This window comes from Athene cunicularia, assembly GCF_003259725.1.
Source record: "Athene cunicularia isolate RWA chromosome 2 unlocalized genomic scaffold, athCun1 chr2_part1, whole genome shotgun sequence".
Classification (NCBI taxonomy): Eukaryota; Metazoa; Chordata; class Aves; order Strigiformes; family Strigidae; genus Athene; species Athene cunicularia.
The window spans coordinates 109,917,909-109,931,711 of NW_020799095.1; the positions used below are offsets into that span (position 1 = coordinate 109,917,909).

The following is a 13,803-nucleotide window of genomic DNA, read 5'->3' on the forward strand; positions in this document are numbered from 1 at the left end:
TGTCTGTGTAGGTAATATTACCCTGATTTAGGAAGTCAGCATAGGTAGCTGTCATCTGAGAACTGGGTCTTGCAAGCAATCATACTTGCTGGATTGGAAGGGGTCGTGGATATTCACTGTCAGCACCTCATTCCCTCTTTGAGACTATTTCTCACTCCACCTCACCTTTAAAGGAAATAGATGGGCTCTTCGTTTTATTCGTATTACACTAACAAGAAGACAATAAACAGCTGCTTTTTAGCATTCCTCATAAGTGCTGCTATTCCACTCCTTTCCCTTCATTCCTTTCTGTTGGGAAGCAGCAGTATAGTGCAGCCATTCTCTTTGTGAGCAATTTTCTGTGCTTTTGTCCTTTGACAACTCACCCGATTTTGTTTCTGTGGTTGAATATTGATGATTGCAGATAACAAAAGAAAAAGGTTTGTCTCATCTAATGATAACACTGTGCAGTGCTCACAAGCGGCAAACTTCATTACCCAAACACCTGTTTTTGAAAGGTGCATCTTTCCTGGCACGTCAAAGTGGCAGTCCCCATTTTCTGGCCTTGTGATTTACTTCATTTGGGATTTCCTGTTATGTAAAATACGGAACTGTTCATAGGGTTCACTCCTTCCCTTTTGTATGCAAACAGGATCAAAGAAAGAAGCAGTAATACTTGCCTGGCCAAAGCAGTCCTTTCCTCTGTCATACTTGCACGTTTCTGGATACAGATCACTGTGAATTGTTTTTGTGTACCTTTGATTACCTACCTACCTACAAGATTCTTCAGCAAATCTGTATAGGCTCCTTCCCTTTAAATGCTGCTATGAAAAAAAAGAAAAGGCTTGTCTACTTAAGCTAGAAGCAACTTCTGTACATGTAATAATAATAATAATATTAAAAGTATATTCAATATTATTATTAATATAAATGTTAATGTAATTTTTATTATTATTATTCAGCTACAGAACTGAAATACCTGTAATATTCAGCCTGCCAGAGACCAAGTATTCCTCTTTATTTTCTCCTATATGCTATTTTCTTAAATATATGGAAATTCCTAGTAATAAAGAATGACCCAAAGCTTCCCGTTTAATGGAAGGAACAGCAAAAAAAGCAACTATCCCTGAAGATGTACAGAAAATGATCTAGTTTACTGTAGTTGGAGTTACTATTCCAGAATTAATCTCTATTAAGTACATAGGAAGTGAAGTCTAGCAGGATTTAGGTAGATTGGGTTGTGTCCCCAAGGTTTTTATGGTCAGACAAGTAGTGGGATTCAGACCTATCTGTATTAAGCTCCCTGTCATTCTTCCGGAGAGTCAATGGCAGAATTGCTCTGAAACAGCCAAGAGTCATTTGAATGGGAGAGCTATACTGAGTAAAGCAGATTAATATTAAAATGCCTGCAATTCAATTTGCTTTCAGACTAATGTTTTCCCTGAGGATATTTTCAACTTTAAGGGCAATAAAATCATAAGCTTAGATTTGACAGCTTGAAAATTACATAGAAGATAAGATGTTTCCTTGTAGAGGAGTCTGTTTTTGCAACTAACAAATCACACCAGTTTGCCTGTAGGTTGCTAGCTAGATCTAGAAACTTGGAATTTGCCATTTCTTTTGCCTGAAGCATTTTGTTCTTTAACTCATTGGTATGAATTTGCTTATCCCCTGACAGTGTGCTCACCATTTGGTCTGACTTACCTGCAAAAATTATCCTCCAGCTTCTGAACATGGAAACTCAGATCCTGGCAACTGCTCAAAAGCATAACCATGAAACAGCACCAGATTTCTTTTCCTCTTTATCGCCTTTTCTCAGTCCTCCTTTTGATTCTTTGTGCTGTACTTTGAAAGGGGGATGGTAGGGAGAGATGAGTTAGTTCAAAGAGTGAAATTTGTGTATGAGTGATTGAATAGCAAAATAACTTGGCAGTTGGCCCGGTGGGAGACACTTAGCAGATACTACTTCCAAGATCTTAGAGTGCTATTTGACAACAAAATAATGGCTCATTAATGATAAGCAAAGTATATCTTTAAATGTCATTGATTATTTTTGTACTGTAAGGGTATTCATGTATGTGAATTTCCAAATCTTGTCCAAGGTGGACCGATAATACTGGAGATTAGTATAGATTATATGTTCGGGAGATACGTGCTTGTTTATTTGAAAGATGTAGTGGAGGCAGTCAGAGTCCCACTTACAGTTCAAATCCGGTGGAGTCTGCACATCTGGTTCACGTTGTCTGCTATATTGTGTAAGCTCTCAGGAGCATACACCTCTATTTCCTACTCTGTCAAGAGAATTTCTGTGCAGTTTCTTTTGTGTACAAATTATTGCATGTGCTGGAGAGGGACATACTATGGATTTTTATACACATGGTGTGGAATATAGTCCTAAGTTTTCCCTTTCCTTGAATTCGTGAAACATTCCCACTTCAAAACACTTTCCTGATTAATTTTATTTTTTGTGTTTTACATCTGGTTTTGCACACCATTACAGCCCAAGATCAGACAGCTTACTTCCGACTATTGATTTAGATACATTCATGGGCAAAGAAACTGCCTAAAACTTTTTACTCTTATGGAGTGGAGAGAAACAGCTTTCTGCTTCAGCAACTGCTTGTGCATATTTATTGAATAGCTTCTTTGAGGATGTTATGATGAGCTTGCTTATCAGTGAAAATGACTTGAAGTAGTCTCAGATCTCAATATCTGTGATTCCAATTAGGAATTTAATAAATGCTGAAACCTTTTAAATCTTTCATTTATTCATAATGTAGCATGACAATAAACTTTTTTTTTTTTTTTTTTTTTTTTTTTTGTTAGCTTGCAGAGCCTGCATCTGTGACCATGACATGCTTAACTTCAGAGAACTCATTATTACTTCCATTGTGCTCTAGCAGTTTTCATCCTTCACAGTCAGAGGTGGGCAACTGATTTTTAAAGACTTTTCATGCTCAAGGGAGGGATAAACACTCTTTTATTGTTTCATGCCCCAATAGGATAGCCAGGTCTTCTGAAACAGAAAAATAGGACAGCATTAGAGACACATACTTACCAGTGTTTTATTTTACCTTCTTACAGAAAGAGAAGGTAACTCTTTTCTTACTTTAAAGACAAGATACATGACTGGCTAATGTTGGAAATTGATGTTATTAAAAAGTTTGTCAGAGAATTGTAAGAAATATGGACTTTAGTTTTATATCTGGACTTCTCAAAAAGGATTGTTAACTGGATTCTTTCACTTTTCTCTATGGCTTTGCTGGCTCGAGTTACTGACCAGTGTTAGCCTGTGATAAGCTAGTTGATATGTGACAAGCTAGCCAAGACAGTTGATAGTTTCATAGCTTATTCTTGAGAAATATCTATAGCATACCAGCTGTCAGTGATGGTAATAGGTAATATGATTTCTGGTGTTCTGAGTTAAAAGGTAGATGTTCAAATGTATTAAGAGTGAATCAGCTTCTCACTGTAAATAAATAGTCCAGTGTACTTGTGAGAGTAGGAGAGGATATGCTTACCTTTTCATCATATGACTCCTGAAGATTCGTATCTGATACAATCTGCTAAGTACTTTCTTCATACAGCTGCCATTCTTGGGAGGTTTGTCAGCCTTCTTGCAAGTTCCTCTGAGCGAATTTTGCAGATCTGTTACAACTCCTGAGACCTTCTGCGTAGTACTATTTGGAGGACTGCTGCGTATGAGAAACTTGCTGTCATTCCTGCCCTGTGTGCTTCCTAGGCTGGTGCAATCCAGTTACAGCTTTCAAGGCAGCACTTTGGACATTTCAAGGAGGTACAGGCTTGCAGAACAAACAGATATCAGTAGTGTGCGCATTCATGCTTCTGAGCTCGAGACTTCCAGATCATCCAGTTGGTGGGTGTGTTAAATATATCCCAGAGACATTGAATATACCATACATGAACGAAATGCCTTTACAGGAAATGCAGAATTTATGTAATCCAGCTGTTATATGGCGTATTTGCATATAATTCTGTCGGAAGAAAGGTGGTGATTGTTGACATTGTAGTCAACTAAAATTGTTTAGATGACTGAATACTATCTCAGTAATTGTCTCCTCAATAGAATAATTTATTTCTGATTTACAGTCTATTTTGACATGAGACAAAAGGAAATTGTGGGGGGGGTGTGTTTATTATTTTTCTCAAAAAAGGTGAGAACTGATAACAAATTAGATCATTATCAAAATTACCGATGTTAGATGGATGTTTACTGTATTGCTTTTTTATGGGAGTAGGAAAATAAGTGGGAATTATCTTATTCTGAAACGTTCAAAAAATTACATCAAATTTTGGTCCTGCTTGAATAAGATTTACATTTTTGTCAATGACAGAAGTCATCAACTTTGGGCATGGCATTTGAGGACTGGGACTAACTTATAAATACAGGTACAGATAGAACCACACCTATTGCTTCATTGTCCTTTAAACTTCTACACCATAGGTCCTGTCTTTTCAGGCTTGTTAATTGCTGCTGTAAGTTTTTCTTTCTTCTCTTGAGAGTTGCTTCATGAAAAGATTAGATTCCAGAAAGCTGTAGACTTCTGTAGCTTTGAAGCACTCCATCCATCATATATGCCAAAAATATTACAGTGTGTGGCTTGATGCTTATTAAAAAAAAAAAAAAAAAAAAGAAAAAAAAGTTACTTTTCAAGGGAATAAAATTGTTATTTTTCATAATCTTTTTCTATAGATGCAGTTTTCCAAGAAACGGTCATGACTGGAAATAATCTAGGCATTCTGGTTTTGCAGGTTTAATGTTTTCAGGGGAGCTCATAAATAGAGATACCAGATTCATATTTTTTTCATTTTAATTTATTTTCCTTTTGGGCATTTCTGTCTTTTTCAGGCTATGGAAACTTTCTGTGTAAATCAGTAAATTAGAGAAATTTATGATTGTGAATGAGAATTGAAAATCCTATCTATCAAAACAAAAATCTGCTGTGTCATCATCACTAATGAAACCCTAGTGATGAAAAAAAAAAGATTTGTACATTTGGAAAGCCTCATGAAGCATTTTTTTTTCTGACATAATGCACCTTTTCCCTTCAGTGCTTTTTTTACCAGTGAATGATTGCCAGATACCCAGCAAAACTTCGGCAGCTCCAATAATGGAATTTTTTCTGAATCACAGTAAGAATTACCTCTGCTGGAGTTCAGCTCTGATAGATTCTGCCAGCACAAGGTCTGTGCCCCGTGAAATTCCTGTTTCGAGGGCGAATTTTACTCTTCTGGATAACATTTACATCTTGTAGCTAGCACACTACTTGTGCTTGAGTACCCTTGCACATCTGAATCACGGCACTGAGTTTTTGATGGAAACCTGCCAATTTTATAAAGAGTAGGGATTTTGTTAAATGTACATTTTATGATGCCACTTAAGTAAAAGAGATGAGGCAGAGGTTTAATAAGATGGTTCATCACTGCAAAAATAATTAAAAAATATTTCCTACAAGATGAGCAGGACCTTACAAATGCACTTAACTCTTTTTGTAAGTATCTCACCTTATTTATAAGAATGAAGTAAGAGAAATGTAATCATCACCCTTTGTAAATTGCACATAACAGTCATCCATTGCTGTTCTGTGCTATCCTATTCTTTGTACAGAACGATTGACACAAAATGGACACAAATGGAACAAAAAATCAACGAATTCATCATATCCCCACCAAAAAGAAACACAAAGAACATACTGAAGGTCTGATGTTCAATATGAACAATTCTATGTTTTCCTTAAAGAGATGTTCACTGTCATCTTTAAATACTGTCTATAACATCAGTAGTAATAAATAGCCTAAATAAATGACAGCAGATCACCTGATTATAAATTAAATTGAAGCCTGATTTTGTTCTTTTCACACATTCCTGCTTTTGCTTATAGGAAATTAAACTATTTTGAAGTTGGTATCTGTGCTGCACCCACTTGTAGCAGCTTTAATGAACAGAGTATAAACATTTTTAAGTTGCTTTTCTAAATGCTCTGTTCTCCCCGGTTCATTTTTCTTTGTAATTTTCTGTATAAAATAAACACTTGGGAACATGACTGATGGGTTTTTTTTTTGGTTTTTTTTTTTTTCTTACACAGTTCTGGTTTTAATGAAAATGAAAAGTTAAATCTATCTTTATGCACAGGCTGTAGGCAGACTGCATTAATATTTGACATGTAATCAGTGTATTGCATAGTCATATTTTTGGGAAATGTAATGCTAGATTTGGTTTTGTTGCTGCAGATAAAAAAATATACAAGTTGAACTTCAATTTACTTGAAATTTTGCTTTTAAAAATGGTAATATTCTAGAAAAGAGGGTTGCAATGAACTTTGAGAGATCATCCTGCTAATCCTTCCCTAGAGCATGAGATCAGATGTACTTGAACCATTCCTGCAATATTTTTATTTAGTTATTTCTTAGGAAAAAAAGAACAAAACACCTCTAGTGACAGAAGTTCACAGCTTCTGTAGGCAGTTGATTTCTGTGAGCTGCTTAAGGGTTTCTACTAGTGGAAAATTCTTTTTAGCATGTAACCTAAATTTTTCTCACCGTGAATTAATCCCATTACTTCTTGACCTATGCACATTAAACATGGATAGCAGTTTGTTTCCATTCTCTGTTATTTTTATATGTGCATATATACTTATATGTATTTATTTGTGTATATATATATAAGTATATGACTGCATGTGTTGCCTTCTCTCAGTCTTTGCTATTCTGGGCTGGAATGACTTCAATTTTCATAGTCTATAGGCCATATTTTCTGGATGTGTGATCATTCTTATTGCTGTCCCCTGAACTGTCTCCATCTGCTCCATGTTTGGTTTTTTTGATGTATTGTACCCAAAACTATAAACAGGAGACCACAGGAGGCTTTTGTAGTCCTTGAGCAGATTGGATGGAACAAATGCTCCTTTATTGTATTTATCTCAAGCCATCCTCCACTGGCAATATAAGTTAGGGAAGCCTTATTTTAGCTAACAGAGCCTTCTGTTTCTGAAATAAAAATGAAAACTTTACTAGTAACTTGAGCTGAGGAACATTAGAATCAAGCTTCAGTCTCTGGAATAAAGAAGATGTATACCTAGCAACTAGTGTCAGGGATCTTTCAGATATTACATGGTTCTGAAGGTTACATCATCAAAGAAAAACAAACAAACAAACAAACCACAACAGCACAGTGGGAACAGCTATTTTTCTGTAAAGTACATTGTCTGTGTTCTCAAAACTAATCTAGCCAAGCCTACTTTCCGTATGTTCTTACAAATTAGTATGTGGAAAATACACTGAGATACTTCTGAAGATAGGATGCAAGGTAATGGAGATGTGTCATCAGCTTTTGACCTTTCCTACTATCTCTTTAGATCAGTTCACCACTGTGGCTGATAGTGTCCACTTACCAAGATATTGATACATACAACAGTAAGAAATATTTATTCTCCTTTCAGTGAATGGATGACTTGGTCATGCATATGATTGTGTGACTGCTATTGCACCCTCAGTAACATTAACACATGAAATACATCTTCCTTTGGCTTTACCTTACATTTTCATTTCTTATTAGGCTTTCCTGTAAGAATAAACATACCCTAAGGTATAACTTCTTTTTGGTATATCCTGCTTATATTTCTCAGACAAATTATATCATTAAGGAATATACAACCTCGATGAGATTTTCAGTAAGGTTAAGTTAAAGTCCAGCATTAAAATTGTGATTCCCAGTCTGTGTTTGTTGCTCTGATTTTTGGAATTTAGAAACACAAAGTATTAAGCTAAGCTGCAAAAATCCACTCTGTTCCACATTTCCTGCTTATTGAAAAATCTACATTGCTTTTATATGTCAAATATATTCCCAAAAAGGCTCATATAATCAAGGTAATACACATAATTTTTTTTCAGTTGTGGATATATATATATATATTTTTTTTTTTTTCCCAGCGGGTCTCTCAAACCTTTAAAAGCTTGCTCCTGAAAAAAAGAAAAAAATGTCAGTTACATTCTCTCTTGGTTTTTGCAGACTAACTCATCCTCCATGTCTCTTTTTTAGGCACTTATTTTTCAGTTTCTTACATGTTGCCAGGTTGCTGTTCCTGCTTGATACCCCACTGATTTTGGTGGCTCACCATGCAAACACGGCAGCCTATGGAATATGTGATCAATGCTGTGGGGAGTTCTAGCTCCCTGAGGTGAGGTCTGCCTTGATAGTACATTAGAGAAGATGTAGAGATATTATTAAAGTTCAACATGTTGCATTATCACAATAGAACCTTTTCGATACTTATTTTTAAACTAATTCAGTCTTAAAATTTGATTGCTTATCTTCATACTTTCGCTGCATAATTTTTTATTACAGTGGATAACCTGTTATATGGTCTATTCTATTCTAAAGTTAGTATTGAGAAAGAGTAGAACATTACCATCCTCTGCTTGGTAGTGATGGTGCTAATATATGTCATATGCAATGGCAGACAGCTGTGTCCAAAAACTGAGACATGTAGGAAAGCTAAAAACAAAGAAGAGGAGACTTTAATTTCATTTTTAGTTCAGAGCTTTAAAAAAGACAGGGAATTGTGCCGTCATACATAGATTTTGAAATGAAAGGTAGTATTTCATAAGTCCTATCAAAGGCTGCTGCCTAGTTTGTCAGTTGCTTTTATATAGCGTGAATCAGGTTTCAAGCACTTTTCAAAAACAAAAGGCTGACAGGAAATTAAACTCTGAGTAAGAAATGAATTAAATATTGAGAGTACTATGTTGGTTTCTTTATTCATTGAGGAAAACCTCAGTGAATTATGCTGATATTTCTAACAATTGAATGCATTTTGGGATGGCATATTTCTTGTTTGACCTTTTTTGTACCTGCTAAAAGATAAATATAATAAAACAGAGTTAATAAACTTTTAATATTTACAATATTTTAGAGCTTTGCCCTAGTAAAAGCTTTCTCCATCAAAAGTGGTTGCAGCACTGCAATGTGAAGAGATACCAGATATTGCTTCTATACTAAGAACTTTGGGAAGGACCCTAGAGGTTCAACCATGAGTTTGTCCTTACTTGAAGAAAGAGGTGCCCACTGGAGACATCAGAGGGAAGCTAATAACCATCCTACTTGTAAGTGGGAACTGTGGTTGATGGTGCCTTCACTAATAATTTCCTAAAAAAAGAAAAACAAAACACACCTGGAGTGGGATCCTTTCCTTACTGAAAAATAAAGTAAGAGACAAAGTCTTAGCGAGCATTCAAAAAGGATACTTCTCAGAAAAAAATGGAGGAACTTTCTTGTAAATTTGGAAAGAATGTGGTTATATCTAACAAGGACATGTCTGTAAATAAGAGGGAGACCATGAGGTTGTTTAGGGGTCTAGGGTCACAATATATGTGCTCTTTATCCACCAAATCATTGAATAGCTGGTGTTATACAAGTGCCTGTACTGACTTTACAAAGTCTTTAAACACCTGATGAAGAGGAGAGGCCCTCACACAACCAGAAAAAGATTATTGGCCGGAAGTGAAAAGAAACGTTGCTGCTTTTTGTGCCTTTGGATTGTAATAATCATAGACTGAATGTAATTTGGGATAATGATGATATGATTAGTGGAATTTGAGAAAATTACTCTTTTCTATTTAAGACTTTCTATCAATTTCCACAGCAATTTCTTTGATGATTGAGGCAGATTAACCTTCCATGCCACATCTCTGCTAATGAGTTTATCCTTATTACTGAAGAGTGACTAAGATGCAAATATCACAAAAGATTAAGAGAGTTGGTTCTAAAGTGTTGTTTACTGATACAAAGCATGTTTGAACTATTTGGTCTCCAAAACTGAAATGGAAAGACAGGTAGAAAGAATTTGTTCTTTTCACTAACATTAACATATAAATATAGTTTTATAGATGTCTGAGAGATCTCCCTTGTTTTGGTCCCAGAATGAACTTTGTTTTACAGATGATAAAACATAGCTGATTAAGGAGAGCTGAACATTTTTTCAGTTCACATTTATTTAAAAAAATGAGGATGATATCTTTTTAATAAGTTGAGTTTAGTAGTAAATTTGGGGCTGAAGTAGGCTCAATGAATTTCAAAAATAAATAGAAATCATTCAAAATCATTTTCCAAAGAGAAGCGTATGTAAGATTATAAATTAAAAGAAACCTATAAACAACATTCTAGTGAAGTTGAATCATCATTAGTGGCCATAAAAATGCAAAATACAGTTTTTTCTTCACATGAGATAATGTGTTCATTTGTGCTCTTTCTTAATTTTGTAAACTTTATTTGTGTCTATTTAACCTAAGAAAATATTGATAATTTTAAAGCATTTTGTTTTAATATTGTTACATTTTACCATTACATGAGTCATAATGAATGACATTTTCAATTGAAATTCAGAACTTGTTATTTCTGCTTAAACATTTTGGTGAACAAGGCTTTTGTGACAGTTTGTAGCAGATGCCCATTCAATTACTATGAAAAAAAAAAGCATCATTACTTTCAATTTTTAAGTGAAAACAGTTATATTTACTGTGATGAACTTTGTATGAAGGTAGAGTGTGGGGCTAGCAGAATGTTGGACTCCCAGTGAAGGATAAATGCAGAAAGCTTCGCAGAACAGTGGTCCCTCTAACCTGTTCTTACAACTCTTCGTGTAAGTGAAACTGTGGGGCTTTAGTATTAAGACTGTACCATTGTGTAAAATGTCAGTCTATCTGTTACCAAACCAGGTGTTTGGGGGTGATTCCTTAATTCTATCGGTTACTATAGCTTTAAAGATTCCAACAGGTGTGTGAAAATATAGTGAGACTCAACACCTTCTTGTTAACCAGGAATAACCTGCTGAGAAATTTGAAGTCCTTAGTGTCTTTGAAGATAATGGCAAAAATTCCACTGAGGTCATCAGAGACAAAATTTCATCTGCAAAACTCTGAACAATCAGATGTAATTAGCGATAGTAAAATATTGTTGGTGTTTGGTAGATTTGCGCAGAATTCATAAAAAAACAAATTGGCAAACAAATAAAATACAGGACAAGTTAATTAACAGTTTCCACCTGTAAGTTTCCTGGGTTTATCTGATACTTGGGTGTAGATTTTGTCTTAGTTGTTTAGCTTCATTGGCTTTATAAAATGGATATAAAATTATGAAATTTGTTCATTAACAAAATAATATTATTTTAAAGCATTAACTAGCCTATAAGGTACAGGATGTATCTAATTCATTCCGTATTCTGAGTAAATCTTACTGTGTATGAAGATCTGAATATAAATGCCTGCCCAGTCCTTTGAAAAGTAATGTTAGGTATTGCAATATAAAACTTGAAAACAGGCCATGCTTTCAGCTACACTGCTGTAAATACAGACTGACTTTATTCTTCATGCTGAATGCTGTATTTTATACCGAACTTTATTATACAGCATGTATATATGAAACAGTATTAGCACTGAGGTTTGGTTTTACTGTGCTCAGTCATTATTTCCCCTTACCCAGTGAAATTGGTCAGCATTATTGTAGTTGTCTCACACATAAGTTTTCATTTGTGAAAACATTTTTCTTTATGTTCCTGGTGCAAAGTTTTTTTAATAGCGGTCATAGAAGTCAACTTTTTAATAGGAACAACTTTTCATCCAGTCACTTGTGCAACAGCTGGCCGTACAGTCATTGCATTTCAATGAGAAAGTTTCACCCCATTCAGTTGCACAACACCAAGTCTAAAGAGCGATTATCTTTCACTCCAGGGTGACTGTTTCTGTGGCATGTGAGGAAAAGGGCAATGTGCTTGTGTAAATTAATCTGATTGAACATTTGGAGGGGAAATGGAAATATTATGTAGCATTTATATTCTGCCATTGCTGAAGGCGCTAAGCCTTCCTCCATAATTGTAGCCATAATTCCAGCTGCAGCAATATTTTAAATTTTATGGCACATGATACTCTCAATGAAAAGGGGAACTATTAAAAATATGTTTTTGGAACAAGCTGCATGTTGTATAGCATAGTAAAGAACGTAAATAAAATTTGTAATTGCTAAATACAATTTAAATACTATTTATACTTTTATTGAGTAAAGAAGGAGTAGCTAACCATTTACAGTTTCTTACAAGCAGCATAAGGAAAAATTCATTCCATAAGAAAACTGTGTACAAACATACATTGTTATGTAGTCTGGTTGGGTCCTAATACCCAGGATAGAATGGTCTGTTTGTCGAGTCTTTCCAGGTCATGCTTGCTCCCTGTGCACAAACTTAAAGCAAGGGAACAGCCTTAGTGGGACACATGAATGGTCTTCCTGTACTGTGTCTTACTGTGGTCTTCTGTCATAATACCTTCTTCTACTCCTTTACTTTGAACATCCGTTATATGAACTTGAGAGTGTGGAAAGGAAGTGATTGCTGGGGTAGTGCACAACGTGTTAAGCTCTGGATCAGTGATGTATACTGCTTTATCTGGGTGCTGAGGAGTTAGAGATCAGTGAGAGCCAAATGAGGAGCACCATGCCTGTGATTTGTGGACATGTTCTCGCCCCAAGTTTACAATTAAAGCCCAGATGAATTAATGGATATTCATGAATAAAAAGGTGGGCAGAACCTGACCCAAGTCCTGCTGTTCTTATTTTCCTTTACTGATTCCCTTTTATCTACAACAGATTAAAGTGAGTAGATTATTATTAATCTTAAATGAGCTATATGACTCATAGTTGGAGAGCTGGTGGCCTTTTGCTTTTGGTTAGGTGACTGTGAGTTAACATTAGGACACTGAAAACAACGGTAAATTATCTGCATTACCTATATGCATCAAAATGTGTTGCTCATTCTAATGTTACTCAGTGCGACTGTGTCCCATGATACTTCTACATCTGCTTTTCATGACTTTTGGCATTTGGATTTTGAAGCTAAATGTTACATGCAGATAAGAGTTTCCATTTACTGATACAGAATTTATTTAGTGAAGGAATAGTGGACAGAAAAAGGAAGGTACTCTTCTATAGCATATTAACTGGCATTAGATTTCTTCATCACTGAACCCACAGCAGAAACAACAAAACCATTTTAAATAATACATTAATTTCAATGTTAAACTGTATATATATTAACCTTTTAAGTTTTTTTTCCATAATCAGCTTTATTATGAAGAGAATCCTTAAGAAAACTCTGTGATGTTTCTTACTGGCTTTTGCAAAATGCATTTAATATTCAAGAGCTGTATACATTTTATTTAATTTCTATATCATACCTGCCTTTAGGAGGCAGTTTCAGAGTCTCTGAATGGTCTTGCAGCACTTAATTTCAGCCCAGATTGCCAGGGTAAGACACAGTAACTAGGTGCCTGCGGAATGTGGCTGACATCGATTGTTCTTTTCACCTCAGGATCAGGAAGAGGCAGTTAGACCTTGTACTACTTATTGCTGTAGAGCAGAAGTGTGGATCTGTAACACGCTGACATATTTAACATTTCAACAGTTCAAATCTTCTCTCTGGAATTTTAATTCTGCTTCAGCAGACTAGCTGTGACATGGTTTTGTGAAATGTGAAAGGAGAGGTGGTAGAGCAAAAAGGAAGGAGTATTAGTGAGTGCTCTAATGGCCCTCTGAATTTTAATCTCAAAGTAGCACATGTTTCTAAGGTGCTTTGTTCCGAATTTTAGAACAGTATCTCTGAAGGTTTCTACCCAGGGGATTACAGAACAGAGAGTACTGGGGGAGTAAAGACTTACTTTATTCCTGACTTAACAAGCATGAGAGCAATTTCTCAAACCTGTTGCATTGTTTAAACCACAGTTAGTTTACTGAATCATTTGTCAGTGTAATAGGTGAAGGAC

The 13,803-nt window shown here is 35.3% G+C and overlaps 1 protein-coding gene across 2 annotated transcripts in view; it reads left to right on the top strand.

The window, feature by feature from the left end:
* Positions 1 to 2,839: 2,839 nt before the first annotated feature.
* SNTG1 (syntrophin gamma 1) overlaps positions 2,840 to 13,803 on the top strand; it is a 211,605-nt gene continuing 200,641 nt past the window's right edge. Inside the window, exon 1 of one of the 2 annotated variants that reach the window (XM_026842717.1) lies at positions 2,840 to 2,904. The gene's annotated coding sequence lies outside the window, so the exon portion shown is untranslated. The remainder of the gene's footprint in view (positions 2,905 to 13,803) is intronic. The other variant, XM_026842716.1, reaches the window with a different exon arrangement.